Here is an 18,991-nt window from a genome sequence, read left to right on the forward strand (position 1 = left end):
AACCGTCTAGATGATTGGTACATTACGCAAAACGGCCTTGCTGTGCTGGTACTGCGAACAGCTGAAAGCAAGGGAAAACTACAACTACAATTTTTCTCGAGGGCATGCAGCTTTACTGTATGATTAAATGATGATGGCGTCCTCTTAGGTAAAATATTCCGGAGGTAAAATAGTCCCCCATTCGGATCTCCGGGCGGAGACTACTCAGGAGGACGTCGTTATCAGGAGACAGAAAACTGGCGTTCTACGGATCGGAGCGTGGAATGTCAGATCCACTAATCGGGCAGGTACGTTAAAAAATTTAAAAAGGGAAATGGATAGGTTAAAGTTAGATATAGTGGTACTTGGTGAAGTTCGGTACAGGAAGAACAAGACCTCTCGTCAGGTGAATAAAGGGTTATTAATACTAAATTAAATATGGGTGATGCAGGAGTAGGATTAACAATGAATAAAAAATAGGAGCGCGGATAAGCTACTACAAACAGCATAGTGAACGTATCATTGTAGCGAAGATAGACAGGACACCCACGCCCATCACAGTAGTACAAGTTTATATGCCAACTACCTCCACAGATAATGAAGAGATCGAAGAAAAGTATGATGCGATAAAAGAAATTATTCAGATAGTGAAGGGAGATTGAAATTCGATGGTAGGAATAGGAAGAGAAGGAAAAGTAGTAGGCGAATATAGAGTGGGGGTAAAGAATGAAACAAGAAGCCGCCTGGTAGAATTTTGCACAGAACATGTCATAGCTAATACTTGGTTTAAGAATCATGAAAGAAGATTGTAAACGTGAAAGAGGCCTGGAGACACTCGAAGCGTTCAGATAGATTATATAATGGTAAGACAGAGATGTAGGAACCTGATTTTAAATTCTAAGACATTTCCAGGAGCAGATGTGGATGCTGACCACAATTTATTGGTTATGAACTGCAAAAAGGTAGGAATTTAAGGAGATGGGTGATGGATAAACTGAAAGAACCAGAGGTGACAGAAAGTTCGTTTCAGAGAGAGCATTAGGGAATGATTGACAAGAACAGGGGACAGAGATGTAGTAGACGAAGAATGAGTAACTTTGAGAGATGAAATAGTGAAGTCGGCAGAGGATCAACTAAGTAAAAAGGAGAGGACTAGTAGAAATACTTGGGTAACAGAAGAGATATTGAATTTAATTGATGAAAGGAGGAAATATAGAAATGCAGTAAATGAAGCAGACGATAAGGAATACAAAGATCTTAAAAATGAGATCTACAAGAAGTGCTAAAGGCTCGGCAAGGAGGGTTAGAGGACAAATGTAAGGAGGTAGAGGCATATATCGCTAGGGGTAAGATAGATACTGTACAGGAAAATTAAAGAGACCTTCGAACAAAGGAATATGTAGGCCTACCTGTATGAATATCAAGAGCACAGATGGAAAACCAGTCCTAAGCAAAGACGTGGAAGCAGTATGTAGAGGGTCCATACAAGGGCGATGTACTTGAGGACAATGTTATAGAAATGGAAGAGGACGTAGGCCTACATGAAGATGAGGTGGGAGATATATTGCGTGAAGAAAGACCTAATTCATAATAAAGCCCCGGGGGTAGACAACATTTCATTAGAGGTGATGATAGACTTGGGAAAGCCAGCTCTGACGAAGCTCTACCATCTGGTGAGCAAGATGTATGAGGCAGGCGACATACCCTCAGATTACAAGAAGAATATAATAATTGCAATGCCAGAGAAAGCAGATGTCGACGGGTGTGAAAATTACCGAACTATCAGTTTAATAAGTCACGGCTGCAAAATACTAACACGAATTCTTTACAGACGAATGGAAAAACTGGTAGAAGCCGACCTCGGGGAAGATCAGTTTGGGTTCCGTAGAAATTTTGGAACACGTGAGGCAATACCGACCCTACGACTTATCTTAAAAGATAGATTAAGGAAAGGAAAGTCTACGTTTATAGCACCTTAGACTTGGAGAAAGCTTTTGACAATGTTGACTGGAATACTCTCTTTAAAATTCTGAAGGTGACAGGGGTAAAATAAGAGAGCGAAAGGTTATTTATAGTTTGAACAGTAATCAGAAGGCAGTTAGAAGAGTAGAGAGGCACGAATTTGAAGCAGTGGTTGGGAAGGGAGTGAGACAGGGTTGTAGCCTATTCAATCTGTATATTGAGCAAGCAGTAAAGGAAACAAAAGTAAAATTTGGAGTAGGAATTAATATCCATGGAGAAGAAATAAAAACTCTGAGGTCTGCTGATGACATTGTAATTCTGTCAGAGACAGCAAAGGACCTGAAAGAGCTGTTGAACAGAATGGAATGTAGTCAAATTAAGTTGGGTGATGCTGAGGGAATTAGATTAGGAAATGAGACCCTTAAAGTAGTAAAGGAGTTTTGCTATTTCGGGAGAAAAATAACTAATGATGGTCGAAGTAGAGAGGATATAAAATGTAGGCTGGCAATGGCAAGGAAATCGTTTCTGAAGAAGAGAAATTTGTTAACATCGAGTATTGATTTAAGTGTCAGGAAGTCTTTCCTGAAAGGATTTCTATGGAGTGTAGCCATGTATGGAAGTGAAACATGGACGATAAATAGTTTAGAGAAGAAGCGAATAGAAGCTTTCGAAATGAATGACCGTTGTAACCGCCAGACTGTTGACTGCAAGCATGCAAACACGCATGGATTGTGTTCTACAGGTGTCGGATATCAGTTTGTGAGATGGAGTCCCATGCCTGTTTCACTTAGTCGGTCAATACACGACGGTTAATGCTAGTGTGGATGATGCTGTTGTCCGATGATATCCCATCTGTGCTCGACTAGAGACAGATCTGGAGATCGATCAGGCAAAGGCAACATTTCGACGCTCTGTAGAGTACATTGGGTTACAACAACGGTATGTAGGCAAGCGTTATCTTGTTGGAAAACACCCCCTGAAATGCTGTTCATGAATGGCAGCACAACAGATCGAATCACCAGATTGACACACAAATTTCCCGTCAGGCTGCGTGGGATAACCACGAGAACACTGCTGCTGTCATACGATATTGCATCCCAGATCGTAACTCCATGCGTTGGTCCAGGTTGGTTGCAGGCTCTCTGCTGGCCTCCTCCTAACCAACACACGGCCATCACTGGTGCCAAGGTAGAACCAGCTTTCATGAGAAAACACAACAGACCTCCACCCTGTCCTCTTACGAGCCCTTGCTTTACTCGACTGAAGTCTCAAATGCCTGTGGTTTTGGGTCAGTCGAATTCACGCTAGAAGGCGTCTGGCACGGAAGTGCCGTTGAAGTAACCGATTTGTAGCAGTTGGTTGTGTCACAGTGGTGCCAATTGCTGCTGGAACTGCTGCTGCAGATGCATTATGATGCGCCAGAATCCTATAATGAACGTGATGGTCTTCCCTCTCAATAGTTCCACGTGCCCCGGGGCCAGGTCTTCTAGCGATCGTACATTCTCGTGACCATCGCTGCCCTTAATCACGCACAGCGACTACATGTCTGCCAAGTCTTTCTGCAGTATCGCGGATCGAACATCCAGCTTCCCGCAGCCCTATTATACGACCTCGTTCAAACTCTGTGAGGTTTTGGTAATGGCGTCTAGGCGTTTTTGACTAACATTAACCCACCACATCCAGTCTCAAAAGTAACTAACGCTGACGGCCGTTATGTATGCAAAGCAAACCTGATTTGCATCCTTACGGTAGCGCTACTAGCAGCTCTCATACCCGACTCTCGCGAAATATGAACAGACATTATCTTTCAAGTGTAGAAGCACGCCTGCCAACTTTCGTTTATGTGGCACAACCCCTTCTTGGTGATGCGATTTTTTTCTCCATCAGTATATGTAGGTGATGAGGTTACTTTCCCCCCTCCCCATGAACCATGGACCTTGCCGTCGCTGGGGAGGCTTGCGTGCCTTGGCGATACAGATAGCCGTACCGTAGGTGCAACCACAACGGAGGGGTATCTGTTGACAGGCCAGACAAACGTGCGGTTCCTGAAGAGGGTCAGCAGCCTTTTCAGTAGTTGCAGGGGCAACAGTCTAGATGATTGACGGATCTGGCCTTGTAACACTGTCCAAAAACGGCCTTGCTGTGCTGGTACTTTTCGCTGGCTCTATTATTATTTTCTTTGTTTTATTATTACTCGCGTAACAACTAATATATGAAATAAAATATGTTACTACGAACAGAGCACCGAAATACCTTTTAGTGATGCTGTGCTGTGACTTTCTTTGGATCATTAACTTTCAACAAAACAAAATATATTATGTTCTTATTATTCTGGATCTGGCTTTCTATTAAAGGAACATTTTTTCGTTACTGTAACTCACTATAAAGTTCAACATATCTTCCTTACTTTATAGTTATTGAAAACGTTAATGAAAATTACTTTGTTATCAATACTGATGTTACAGTACGCAGTGACTGTTCAACATCAAAATTTTGCAGTGGATTTTTGGTAACAGTAAAACACCAGTAAGTACCACAACTAACACGAGAACAAGAGACTATTATCGGAGAAAAAGGTGTTTTTACTATAAGGTTTGCCAGACCAGAACTACGCACAGCAAGATTTCTTTTATGTTATGAAGGTAATTTATCTTTTTGCATTGTTAGTAATATATTATCAGCAGCCCGCGTCAACCCCTAAAACACATCATAAAATCTGCTGAAAGAAATAAGTTTACTTCACTATTACCTGCCCGCTTCTTCGCGGTATGACAGATTTCATTTAATGCAGTTTGAATGCGCCGCGGCAGCGGCTCGTTCGTTCGTAGCGCAGCTCTGCGCCACAAATAATACTTAAATAACTGAAAATGTCTTAAAGGGATGGGATAAAATACCAGGCAAGCTTATTACAAATCATAAAGCAAGGTCACTAAGTAACTCTATTCAAAACATTTAAACAAATCAATTAATTACACACCTTTCCAAGGCTATGCCTAATGGCGTCCCTCTCACAATCTTGACAAAAGAATGCTACGCAAGCGTACCATATAACGTCACAGGCTCTTCCTACTCACGTAACTCCAAGAAGACGACAGAGAAATTAATGTTCTTTTTTTACTATTTATACTAGTCACCTATTCTCAACTTTGTTTGATATTTAATAAGTATCGCCTGTGGCGGTTTCAGTACTCGCCGACACAGATGTTATCTAAATAAAAAAAAGTACATAATTCTATACAAGAACAAAACATGACACACAATGTTTTCTCTTTATTACATAATGTGTCTTTTGCTAAGAGACGTTACATACTGCGAACGGCTGAAAGCAAGGGGAAACTACTGCCGTACGGAGTAGTATTAATAATGAATAAAAAAATAGGAGCGCGGATAAGCTACTACAAACAGCATAGTGAAGTATTATTGTAGCGAAGATAGATACGAAGCCAACGCCTACCACAGTAGTACAAGTTTATATGCCAACTAGCTCCGCAAATGAGGAAGAGATTGATGAAATGTATGATGTGATAAAAGAAATTATTCGGATAGTGAAGGAAGACGAAAATGTAACAGTCATCGGTGACTGGTATTCGATAGTAGGAAAAGGAAGAGAAGGAAACGTAGTAGGTGAATATGGATTGGGGGGCAAGAAATGAAAGAGGAACCGGCCTGGTAGAATTTTGCACAGAGTATAACTTTATCATAGCTACCACTTGGTTCAAGAATCAAAAACAAGGTTGTTACATGGAAGAAGACTAGAGATACTAGAAGGTATCAGATAGATTATATAGTAGTAAGACAGAGATTTAGGAACCATGTTTTAAATTGTAAGACATTTCCCGCGGCAGATGTGGACTCTGGCCGCAATCTAATGGTTATGAACTGTAGATTAAAACTGAAGAAACTGCTAAAAGGTGAGAATACAAGGAGATGGGACCTGAATAAACTGACTAAACCAGAGGTTGTACAGAGTTTCAGGGAGAGCATAAGGGAACAATTGAGAGGAATGTGGGAAAGAAATACAGTAGAAAAAGAACGGGTAGCTTTGAGGAATGAAATAGTGAACGCAGAAGAGGATCAAGTAGGTAAAAAGACGAGGCCTAGCAGAAATCCTTGGGTAACAGAAGAGATACTGAATTTAAATAATGAAAGGAGAAAACACAATAATGCAGTTAACGAAGCACGCAAAAAGGAATACAAACGTCTCAAAAATGAGATCGACAGGAAGTGCAAAATGGCTAAGCAGGGATGGCTAGAGCACAAATGTAAGGATGTAATGGCTTATCTTACTAGGAGTAAGATAGATGTTGCCTACAGGAAATTAAAGACACCTTTGGAGAAAAAAGTACCATTTGTATGAATATCAAGAAATAAAAACTTTGAGGTTCGCCGATGACATTGTAATCCTGCCAGAGACAGCAAAGGACCTGTAACAGCATCTGAATGGAATGGTCAGTGTCTTGAAAGCAGGATATAAGATGAACATCAACAAAAGCAAAACGAGGATAATGGAATGTAGTCGAATTAAGTCTGGTGATGCTGACGGAATTAAATTAAGAAATTAGACACTTAAAGTAGTAAAGGAGTTTTGCTATTAGGGGAGCAAAATAACTGAGGATGGTCGAAGTAGAGAGGATATAAAATGTAGACTGGCAATGGCAAGGAAAGCGTTTCTGAAGAAGAGAAATTTGTTAACATCGTGTATAGATCTAAGTGTCAGGAAGTCTTTTCAGAAAGTATTTGTATGGAACGTAGCCATGTATGGAAGTGAAACATGGACGATAAATAGTTTGGACAAGAAGAGAATAGAAGCTTTCGAAATGTGGTGCTGAAGATTAGATGGGTAGATCACATAACTAATGAGGAGGTATTGAATAAAATTGGGGAGAAGAGGAGTTTGTGGCACAACTTGACTAGAAGAAAGGATCGATTGGTGGGACATGTTCTCAGGCATCAAGGGATCACCAATTTAGTATTGGAGGGCAGCGTGGAGGGTACAAATCGTAGAGGGAGACCAAGAGATAAATACACTAAGCAGATTTAGAAGGATGTAGGGTGCAGTAGATACTGGGAGATGAAGAAACTTGCACATGATAGATGATAGAGTAGCATGGAGAGCTGCATCAAACCAGTCTCAGGACAGAAGACCACAATAACAATAACAAGGTGACTTTCTTATGCACCTGTGTTATGTAACATGCGATCCATCCGTTGGAACTTCTTCTCTATTTAATACTCTTTCAAATAGCCTCCGTAACACCTCCAACAATTTCGATGGTCAAACTTCACCAGCTCTGGATATGATAACCATATCCTGGTGACTTCTTGATCTTACAGCACTTAACAGTCTGTCGAAGAACTTTTGTATCTAAACGCCATAACTTTTCCTGCTGCATACTCGCTTATATCTATGTGAAAATTCCGGTCGATTTTCCTGGAATAAATCCTTAAAATCTTTTGTTCATTGACCATGATTAATATTATTGTGACGTAACTTGCTATTATTTAACACTCGCACTGAGTTGATTGTTCTTCATTCCCCAGCATTATGAGCCCCACCAATCATCCTGTCTACATATTGACACCTATTTTTTTCCTGTTTCGCATTTCTCCTTTTTCTTCTCTATTTACTGTGGACCAGATTGACTCAGAAGAGGATACAACGGCTTCGACACCTTTTCTAACCGAATCGGTGCGTGCCAGAGGGGGTGCGACGTTGTATAGTAATTGGACTCATACTGCAAGGACTTGATAAATTTGACTCGATTTTGTGAAGAACATCACTGAAAGAACATCACATACCTTCTCAGCAAGTGAAGATTCTTTTCGCTTCCTCCTTCCTTAGTGGATGCCTGACATTTTTATCAGGCAGCATCTAATCTCAGTACTATACTTCATACACTGAATCAGTAAAATCTCGATATTTCCTTTTCTTCCTGGTGATGCAGTTTTAGTAGCAAGCGGTTGAAAGAGGGATGTATAGCTACATTCACGAATATTCAAATTAGTCATGCATATGGTGTGTGTTGGCAGCCCTGCGCCAGACGAGACATCCGTTCTTGCGCTCTAGTAATGATAACTTATTGAAACTGAAATAACAGTTCAGTAAAAATTATTCATGAAATACGTGTATCAATGCGTTTTTTAGGCTTGCTGTTAAAGATATCACTTTCCTTTACGTATTAGTCGAGAAAACGCGAAAAGATCGTAAGGTCGAGTTGTAGTAGTATATCTGTTTACATTTTGCGTGTATCAACGCGTTTTTTAAGCTTACTGTTAAAGATATCACTTTCCTTTACGTATTAGTCCAGAAAACGCGAAAAGATCGTAAGGTCGAGTTGTAGTAGTATATTTGTTTTCATTTTGGCACAATTAAGTTACAGAACTCGATTAATTGTTCTCTTTTTTCTTCCAACAATTTAATTTCAGGGAACAATTCACTGTTGAGTTCATATATCCGGAAAGTAGCGTAAATCTTAATTTGTTTGATTTAGAATCTTTCGCACTAGTCGGTTGTTTATGTTCAGTTATCGTTGAATAAAGCTACATTTTGTTGTAAGTAATATAATTTAACGGACACTGCAGTTAAGTGAGTGTTAAGTTCTTGTTGTAGGTGACAGTAAACAACGTTTTGCGTTATATCATACACCTGAAGCACTAAACTCCACGTCGAATTTTTATTTCTCGTAACGGAAAATTCATGTAGTGTAAATTGCGTTAAGTGATTTAACCCTATTGTAAGCATGTAATCTGTGTTGCAATGCGTGATAAGTGAGGATGTTGGCATAGAACAGTCAAGGAGGGAGTATAATGAGGAGACTGTGGGTTGGAATTCTCCTGCGATGACAGTGGCGGGGAACTGAATGAGAAACTCAACGAGGCTCTCCCATGGAACTGTAGGGCGTGCAGCAAAAGACAAGAGAGTCACTGAACAGGAGGCGAAAATTTGTACCCTTCAGGCTGAAACAGTTAAGGCGAAATTTGAATTAGATGGATTGAAGAGGGAAAGAGATCTTGGGCACTAAGTATAGGTAACAAACAGTGAGCGAAAGGAGAACAGCACTTCAACTTCATCTACATTTGAGCTAACAATATCGAGTAAATTTCACTTGTTACCTAAAGTAACCTAAGTTACCTAAAGTAACCTACAGTAACCTAAGTCGAAACAAGGCCCCGGGAGTAGACAATATTCCATTAGAACTACTGATAGCCGTGGGAGAGCCAGCCCTGACAAAACTCTACCATCTGGTGAGCAAGATGCATGAGACAGGGCAAATAACCTCAGAATCAAGAAGAATATTATAATTCCAATCCCAAAGAAAGCAGGTGTTGACACTTGTGCAAATTACCGAACTATCAATTTAATAAGCCACGGCTGCAAAATACTAACACGAATTCTTTACAGACGAATGGAGAAACTGGTAGAAGCCGACCTGGGAGAAGATCAGTTTGGATTCCGTAGAAATATTGGAACACGTGAGGCAATACTGACCCTACGATTTATCTTAGAAAATAGATTAAGGAAAGGCAAGCCTACGTTTCTAGCATTTGTAGACTTGGGGAAAGCTTTTGACAGTGTTGACTGGAATACTGTCTTTCAAATTCTGAAGGTGGCAAGGATGAAATACAGGGAGCGAAAGGCTATTTACATTGTACAGAAACCAGATGGCAATTATAAGAGTCGAGGGGCATGAAAAGAAAGCAGCGGTTGGGAAGGGAGTGAGACAGGGTTGTAGCATCTCCCCGACGTTATTCAATCAGCATATTGAGCAAGCAGTAAAGGAAACAAGAGAATAATTGGAAGTAGGTATTAAAATCCATGGAGAAGAAATAAAAACTTTGAGGTTTGCTGATGACATTGTAATTCTGTCACAGATAGCAAAGGACTTGGAAGAACAGTTGAACGGAATTGACAGTGTCTTGAAAGGAGGGTATAAGATGAACATCAACAAAAGCAAAACGAGGATAATGGAATGTAGTCGAATGTAATCAGGTGATGCTGCAGGTATTAGATTAGGAAATGAGACACTTAAAGTAGTAAATGAGTTTTCCTATTTGGGGAGCAAAAAATCTGACGATGGTCGAAGTAGCGATGATAACAAATGTAGACTGACAATGGTAAGGAAAGCGTTTCTGAAGAAGAGAAATTTGTTAACATCGTGTATAGATTTAAGTGTCAGGAAGTCTTTTCAGAAAGTATTTGTGTGGAGTGTAGCCATGTATGGAAGTGAAACACGGACGATAAATACTTTACACAAAAAGAGTATAGAAGCTTTTGAAATGTGGTGCTACAGAAGAATGCTGAAGATTAGATGGGTAGATCACATAACTAATGAGGAGGTTTTGAATGGAATTGGGGAGAAGAGAAATTTGTGGCACAACTTGACTAGAAGAAGGGATCGGTTGGTAGGACATGTTTTGAGGCATCAAGGGATCACAAATTTAGCATTGGAGGGCAGCGTGGGGTGTAAAAATCGTAGAGGAAGACCAAGAGACGAATACACTAAGAAGATTCAGAAGGATGTAGGTTACAGTAGGTGCTGGGAGATGAAGAATCTTGCACAGGATAGAGTAGCATGGAGAGCTGCATCAAACCAGTCTCTGGACTGAAGACCACAACAACCTAAAGTAGGAGGCAAAAGCCTCATCTAGCTGTAGATCAAAGTAGGGTGCAGCAAAGAAACCCGATGCAGATGGTTACCGAAAGAGAGTAGGAAGAAACTAGTCTTGCTGCTAGGTGGTAGCCATGGGAGGGATGTAGGCCAGAAAGTACAGGATAAATTAGAAACAGGGTACCAGGTGACAAGTACAGTGATGCCAGGTGCTACTCTTAGCCGGGTGACAGACACATACGTAACTTGGGCAAAGCTCTTGGCAAGAAAGACAGGTACTTACATTTGGTGAAGCAGGGAACAGCCTGGCTAAGGACTGTAATTACGGCATTAAGGGTGGCCTGGATGAAATAGGAGAAGCAACTACACACAAAATGTGAGTTCTGCGAGGGACCTGCAGCGCGATGACGTGCCCTGGGTAAACACTGCTGTGAGCTGCGTCAACAATGAGCAGGCTGCTGCTGAGCAAAACACAAATCTCATACGAGCGCAGCGTCAGTTGCTACGGTTGGAAGATGGAAATATACTACCCATGGCCTACACCTGTATAGGAGAAGGAAAGATAGGTCGGCTGAGATTCTTGCAGATAATATATGGGGGAGGGGGGAGGGGTCACGATCACACTTAACAAGATCCATATCCCTGTGGTAACTGGTGTCAGAGGGGCATTCTTTCTAGGTTATAATCAGGATTAGGGCACGCTGTTTTGAAAGAAGTGAAAATAACGGAAGAACCCCACAAAATGCTTAGAAAAGTAAAGTTAAATTATTTCATCAAAAAGGAAGAGGATTAGAAATAAGGTAGAAGAACTTCTTGTCTGCTTGGAAAATTTAGAGAGCTCTGAAAAGATCCTTTGCCTGTATGAGCAACCATAGGGTTGATAAGTAACGTATCAGATACTACGCTATTGCAGATTACTAATGCAGGAGTAACTTAGGAAAAGGAGGAGCTGTTACAAAATTTTAGGCAGAACACAACTTCCAAAACATTGAGACAAGTAGATATTGTAGTGATCATCACATAGAAGTATATGATTCTGAATCCATGCTGAAAAATAGTTCCCTTTTAGTTGTGACCGTGATAGGGCCCCTACTGGGAAATTTTGAACTACTTGTGAGGAATCTGGATTCCTTACTGTGCTATCTGTCGGGCAGCAGCAAGCACTTAATCGTCTGTGGTGACTTCATTGTAGATATTCTAAAGGAGTCTGATAGGAAAAATGATCTGCCAACCTTATTTGTATCTTACAGATTGGTATCAGTAATTAATTTCCCATTACAAGTGGATAAAGACAGTAGACCCTAACTGATAATGTTTTCTTTGATGAAGCTCGAAGTAAGAAAATAACAGTGTACCCAGCAACAAATCCTCTCTCTGACCATGATACACCGTTAGTTAGGAAAAATAACATAGAGTGTCACTGTATGGATACTCCAGAGTGAAAATCAGTTAGAATAATTAATGACTCCAGGAAAAATGTTTTTAAGAATAGTTTATAGGAGATTATCTGGCATGTAATTTATAATTAACCAAATGCTGACATAAAATTTACCTTTTTCCATGATAAATTCATGTCATTATTTGAAAATAGCTCTCCACCTAAGCTAATCAGAAAAGAACACTAAACAGTCATGTATAAACCATGCATCACTAGAGGGATTAAGGTTGAAAGGAAAATGGAAATGTATCTTTTGGCAAGAACAAGTAGGGATCCTACAGTATTTGCACACCAAAAGAACCACTCACATTCACTAAGAAAGGTTATTAAAAATCAAAGAACATGCACATAATGCCAGAAATCTGTACTTCCGCCAGCAGAACAAGGCAACAACACTAGTGAAGTTAGTGGAAGGGCTGTAAATGATGAGTTACAGGTAGAAAATGAATATATAATCATTTCTTAAATATAGTAGAACAGTTCAAGAGCAAAATCACAGCAGTATGTAGAAAATGTGACTTTCATAAAATTCAATAATATGAATGTATCACCAACTTCTCCCTCTGAAATTAGGAAAATTATACATTCACATAAAAGCTCATCTGGTTTTGGTTTGTTCCCATGTAATAAGCCCAGTTTTATCTGAAATATGTAATACATCACTAACTCAAGACATTTTTCCAGAGAGACTGAAATATGCCGTTGTTGAACCCCTCTTTAAGAAAGGTGATAAGACAGATGTCAGTAGCTGCCAATCTGTTCCACTGCTGACATCATTCTGCAAACTTTTTGAGAAGATGATGTATTCTAGAATGGTATCTCACCTCAGAAACAATAGTGTCCTTAGGATATCACAGTTTGGGTTTCAGTATGGCTAAATCTGCTAAGAATACCATTTACCCATTCACTCACCAGGTTTTACAAGCATTAAATAATGAAACAGCGACAGTTGGTACTTTCTGTAGAGCATTTGACGCAGTATCCTCCTAGATGAATTATCGTTTTATGGGATTGACAGTATAGCCAACGAATGGATAATGTCATATCTAACTGAAAGAATGCAGAGAGTTGTTCTTAGTATCTCAAGGAATGTGGTCCAGGAACATAATTGGCTAGGGAGAAACCACACCACGTTGGGGGTTCCTCAAGGTCTAATGTTTGGTCCACTACAGTCCCCCGTGTATGTAAACGGCTTTCCATCTAGTATACAACAAGCAGAATTAGTCCTTTTTGCAGATGGCTCTAGTATTGTAAAGAATCCAGGCATATGCACAGAAACAGAAGAAATGATAAACATAGTTCTTAAAAGTATCATGGGCTTTTTTCTGAAACTGGTCTCACCCTCAGTTTCAAAAGGACACAACATATTCAGTTCTGCACATCTAGAGGTGCTACACCAATGATTAGTGTGACACGTGGTGAGAAAATAATAAACAGGGTGGCAATTTCAAAATTCTTAGGGGTACATACTGATGAGAATTTAAATCGGAAAAGGCACATTTTGGAACTCCTAAAACAACTTAATTCAGTCACATTTGCGCTTAGAATCATTGAAAATCTTGGGGGAGACAAATCAGTAAGTTGACATATTTTGCATATTTTCATTCAATAACATTACGTGGAAAAGTGTTGTGGGGTTACTCATCTTTAAGAAAGAAAGTCCTCACTGCACATAAGCGTGCTGTAAGAATAATATGTTGTGCTCATCCACGATCATCTTGCAGACACCATCTGCTTCATTTGTCCCATATCACGTTGCACACTTCTGTACAACGGATGATTGAGTGGACCGGCTTTGTGGGAGAGCGGTTCCAGGCGCTTCAGTCTGGAACCACGCGACCGCTACGGTCGCAGATTCGAATCCTGCCTCGGGCATGGATGTGTGTGATGTCGTTAAGGTAGTTAGGTTTAAGTAGTTCTAAGTTGTAGGGGACTGATGACCTCAGATGTTAAATCCCATAGTGCTCAGAGCCATTTGAACCATTTTTTGGATTGAGTGCATCAATGAAGATATAATGCAATACAATATGTTTAAATAGTTGGGCATTCTGATTACTGCTTCACACTGTATTTATTGTCTCATAAAGTTTGTTGTAAATAATCCACTACAGTTCAAAAGGAACAATGAGGTACATAATTACAATACCATAAAGAAAAATTACATTCATTATTTCATATTAAGACTGTCTTTAGCACAAAAAAGGGTGCACAGTGCTGCAACAAAAATTTTAGATCACTTACCCAGTGAAGTAAAATGCGTGGCAGACAGGAAAGTAAAATTTGGTAACAAGATGCGAAAGCTTCTTCTTGACAATGCCTTCTATTATACAGAAGAATTTCTATTACTGTAATGAATAACAGATTTACAAACTAATGTGTGTGTATGTGTTTTCAGAATGTAACCGTAGGAGCAAATTAATTTGCGATACGAGTGTAAAATTGCTCTTTCCACATCCCTACGATCTGTCGTGGAAAATGATCCGTGGAAGACGCAACTAACTTCGTTGGAAAACAAGTTCGTTGCTCCGAAACGTTACGGAAGCAACAATATCGCTAGCGCGGCAAAAAATTCCCGGGGCTGCGGCGGCCGGAAGATGGCACGGCACGGTTCGCCTCGGCTGGGGCCGGGGCAGTGGTTTACAGTGGGCGTGGCAGCGCGGCGGCTACCGCGCCGTGTTCCGCTAATCGGCCATTCGCTTGCTAACGGCGCCACACCGCGCTTATCTCTGACGGACGGCACCGGCCCACGCCAAAGCCAGCAGCGGCGTCACGGCTGAACGGGACCGGCGTGATGAAGGGGGCGCAAAACAGAAACAACGGAACCGATATCCCGGCCAGTGCGAAGTGGCATGCCTGTTGTTCATTTATAGTTCGTTAGCGTTCTACGGATTGGAGCGTGGAAAGTCAGATCCCTTAATCGGGCAGGTAGGTTAGAAAATTTAAAAAGGGAAATGGATAGGTTTAAGTTAGATATAGTGGGAATTAGTGACGTTCGGTGGCAGGAGGAACAAGACTTTTGGTCAGGTGACTACAGGGTTATAAACACAAAATCAAATAGGGGTAATGCAGGAGTAGCTTTAATAATGAATAGGAAAATAGGATTGCGGGTACGCTACTACAAACAGCATAGTGAACGCATTATTGTGGCCAAGATAGATACGAAGCCCACACCTACTACAATAGTACAAGTTTATATGCCAACTAGCTCTGCAGATGACGAAGAAATTGAAGAAATTATTCAGATAGTGAAGGGAGACGAAAATTTAATTGTCATGGGTGACTGGAATACGATAATGGCGGAAAAGGGAGAGAAGGAAACGTAACAGGTGAATATGGATTGGGGTTAAGAAATGAAAGAGGAAGCCGCTTGGTACAATTTTGCACAGATCACAACTTAATCATAGCTAACACTTGGTTCAAGAAACATAAAAGAAGGTTGTATACATGGAGGAAGCCTGGAGATACTAGAAGGTATCAGATAGATTATATAATAGTAAGACAGAGATTTAGGAACCACATTTTAAATTGTAAGACACTTCCCGGGGCAGATGTGGACTCTGGTCGCAATCTAATGGTTATGAACTGTAGATTAAAACTGAAGAAACTGTTAAAAGGTGAAAATATAAGGAGATGGGACCTGCATAAACTGACTAAACCAGAGGTTGTACAGAGTTTCAGGGAGAGCATAAGGGAACAATTGACAGGAATGGGAGAAAGAAATACAGTAGACGAAGAATGGGTAGCTTTGAGGGATGAAGTAGTGAAGGCAGCAGAGGATCAAGTAGGTAAAAAGACAAGGGCTAGTAGAACTCCTTGGGTAACAGAAGAAATATTGAATTTAATTGATGAAAGAAGAAAATATAAAAATGCAGTAAATGAAGCAGGCAAAAAGGAATACAGACGTCTCAACAATGAGATTGACAGGAAGTGCAAAATGGCTAAGCAGGGATGGCTACATGACAAATCTAAGGATGTAGAGGCTTATCTCACTAGGGATAAGTTAGATACTGCCTACAGGATAATTAAAGATACCTTTGGAGAAAAGAGAACCACTTGTATGAATATCAAGAGCTCAGAAGGAAACCCAGTTCTAAGCAAAGAAAGAAAACCAAAAGGTGGAAGGAGTATATAGAGGGTCTGTACAAGGGCAATGTACTTGAGGACAATATTATGGAAATGGAAGAGGATGTAGATGAAGATGAAATGGGAGATATGATACTGCATGATGAGTTTCACAAAGCACTGAAGGATCTGAGTCGAAAAAAGGCCCCGGGAGTAGACAACATTCCATTATAACTACTGACAGCCTTGGGAGAGCCAGTCCTGACGAAACTCTACCATCTGGTGAGAAAGATGTATGAGACAGGCGAAATACCCTCAGACATCAAGAAGAATATAATAATACCAATCCCAAAGAAATCAGGTGTTGACAGGTGTGGAAATTACCGAACAATCAGTTTAATAAGCCGCAGCTGCAAAATACTAACGCGAATTCTTTACAGACGAATGGAAAAACTAGTAGATGCCGACCTCGGGGAAGATCAGTTTGGCTCAAAATGGTTCAAATGGCTCTGAGTACTATGGGACCAGAGGTTGTACAGAGTTTCAGGGAGAGCATAAGGGAACAATTGACAGGAATGAGTCATCAGTCACCTAGAACTTAGAACCACTTAAATCTAACTAACCTAAGGACATCACACACATCCATGTCCGAGGCAGGATTCGAACCTGCGACCGTAACAGTCGCGCGGTTCCGGACTGAAGCGCCTAGAACCGCTCGGCCACCTCGGCCGGTTAAGAGCAGTTTGGATTCCGAAGAAATGTTGGAACACGTGAGGCAGTACTGACCCTACGACTTATTAGAAGCTAGATTAAGGAAAGGCGAACCTACGTTTCTAGCATTTGTAGACTTAGAGAAAGCTTTTGACGATGTTGATTGGAATACTCTCTTTCAAATTCTGGAGGTGGCAGGGGTAAAATACAGTGAACAAAAGGCTGTTTAAAATTTGTGCAGAAACCAGATGGCAGTTATAAGAGGCCAGGGACATGAAAGGGAAGCAGTGGTTGGGAAAGGAGTGTGACAGGATTGTAGCCTATCCCCGATGTTATTCAATCTTTATAGTGGCAAGAAATGAAGGAAACAAAAGAAAAATTCGGAGTAGGTATTAAAATCCATGGAGAAGTAATAAATACTTTGAGGTTTGCCGGTGACATTGTAATTCTGTCAGAGACAGCAAAGGACTTGGAAGAGCAGTTGAACGGAATGGATAGTGTTTTGAAAGGAGGATATGAGATAAACATCAACGAAAGCAAAACGAGGATAATGGAATGTAGTCGAATTAAGTCGGATGATGCTGACGGAATTAGATTAGGAAATGAGACACTTAAAGTAGTAAAGGAGTTTTGCTATTTGGGGAGCCAAATAACTTAGGATGGTCGAAGTAGAGAGGATATGAAATGTAGACTGGCAATGGCATGAAAAACGTTTCTGAAGAAGAGAAATTTGTTATCATCGAATATAGATTTAAGTGTCAGGAAGTCTTTTCTGAAAGTATTTGTATGGAGTGTGGCCAAGTATGGAATTGAAACATGGACGATGAATAGTTTGGACAAGAAGAGAATAGAAGCTTTCGAAATGTGGTGCTACAGAAGAATGTTGAAGATTAGATGGATAGATCACATAACTAATGAGGAGGTATTGAATAGGATTGGAGAGAAGAGAAGTTTGTGGCACAACTTGACTAGAATGGATCGTTTGGTAGGATATGTTCTGAGGCATCAAGGTATTACCAATTTAGTATTGGAGGGCAGCGTGGAAGGTAAAAATCGTAGAGGGAGACCAAGAGATGAATGCATTTAGCAGATTCAAAAGGATGTTGCTTGCAGTAGGTACTAGGAGATGAAGAAGCTTGCACATGATAGAGTAGCGTGGAGAGATGCATCAAACTAGTCTCAGGATTGAAGACCACAACAACAACAGCAACAGCGTAGAAATGTAGGCCATTAAAACCTAAAAACAGGACACACTACAACCAATACACGGAAATCAGATGCGTAGCAATAAGAGGTAATTTCCAAGAATGATTGCCTATCGAAGTGGTGGGGTCCAAACGATACATATCGAACGTGCGATTACGCGACTCTGGTGGCAGTATATTTATGGTGGTCGCTACAGTAATGACAAAAGAAGAGCGTTAAAAAAAATACATGTAATTGCAAAGGAGACGTCTTACCTTACTCGTCGTCGGTGTTGTCGTCATGTGAAACTCCATTGTGGCGGTCTGGATGGATAATTTGGAAGAGTCGAACCGTGTATTCTCGCTGAAACTCGTTCGTTTTCCGCAATATCCACAAGGAAATTGTAAACGGTATTTCAGCATCGAAACTGTTCTTACGAAGTTCTGCACACTTCGCACCGCCACAGTCTACACAGTCCCTTCTTTCCTCGTCCAGTAGTACTCCATATTTGCGACAAAAAATCGATCAATTTTCTACACTGGATAAACATGGAATTAGATTTTTCCATGTGAGATAGTCCGCCGAAGAAACGCCAAGAGCACCAGACATCCCACTGACTAAACACATAAATGGTCTGGGATTCCCTGACTATTAGCAAATAATTCGCGTAGGAAAGTAATGTAGAGCAACTAAGGGAACGACGGGAAAGCGATAAAAATGGCGATCACAAATAACTGATGATCGACTTACGATCGCACGTTCAATATGTATCGTTTGGACCCCGCCGATAGACAATCATTCTTGGACAATACCCAAAAAGAAACAAAAGTTATATACAGTAGGGATATAAAATTAACTTCTACGTTACATATTGTGTGAAAAGGAAACGAAACCATAACGCTTAGTCAACAATACAATAATCCGCACACACACACACACACACACACATTATATGTACTGTGGCTTAGCCACAAGGCTCAGTCAATGGTAAACTGATCCGTGAAAAATCTAAGACAGATGTGCATCATATACGCAAACATTTAAC

This window comes from Schistocerca gregaria, chromosome 7, assembly GCF_023897955.1.
Source record: "Schistocerca gregaria isolate iqSchGreg1 chromosome 7, iqSchGreg1.2, whole genome shotgun sequence".
Classification (NCBI taxonomy): domain Eukaryota; kingdom Metazoa; phylum Arthropoda; class Insecta; order Orthoptera; family Acrididae; genus Schistocerca; species Schistocerca gregaria.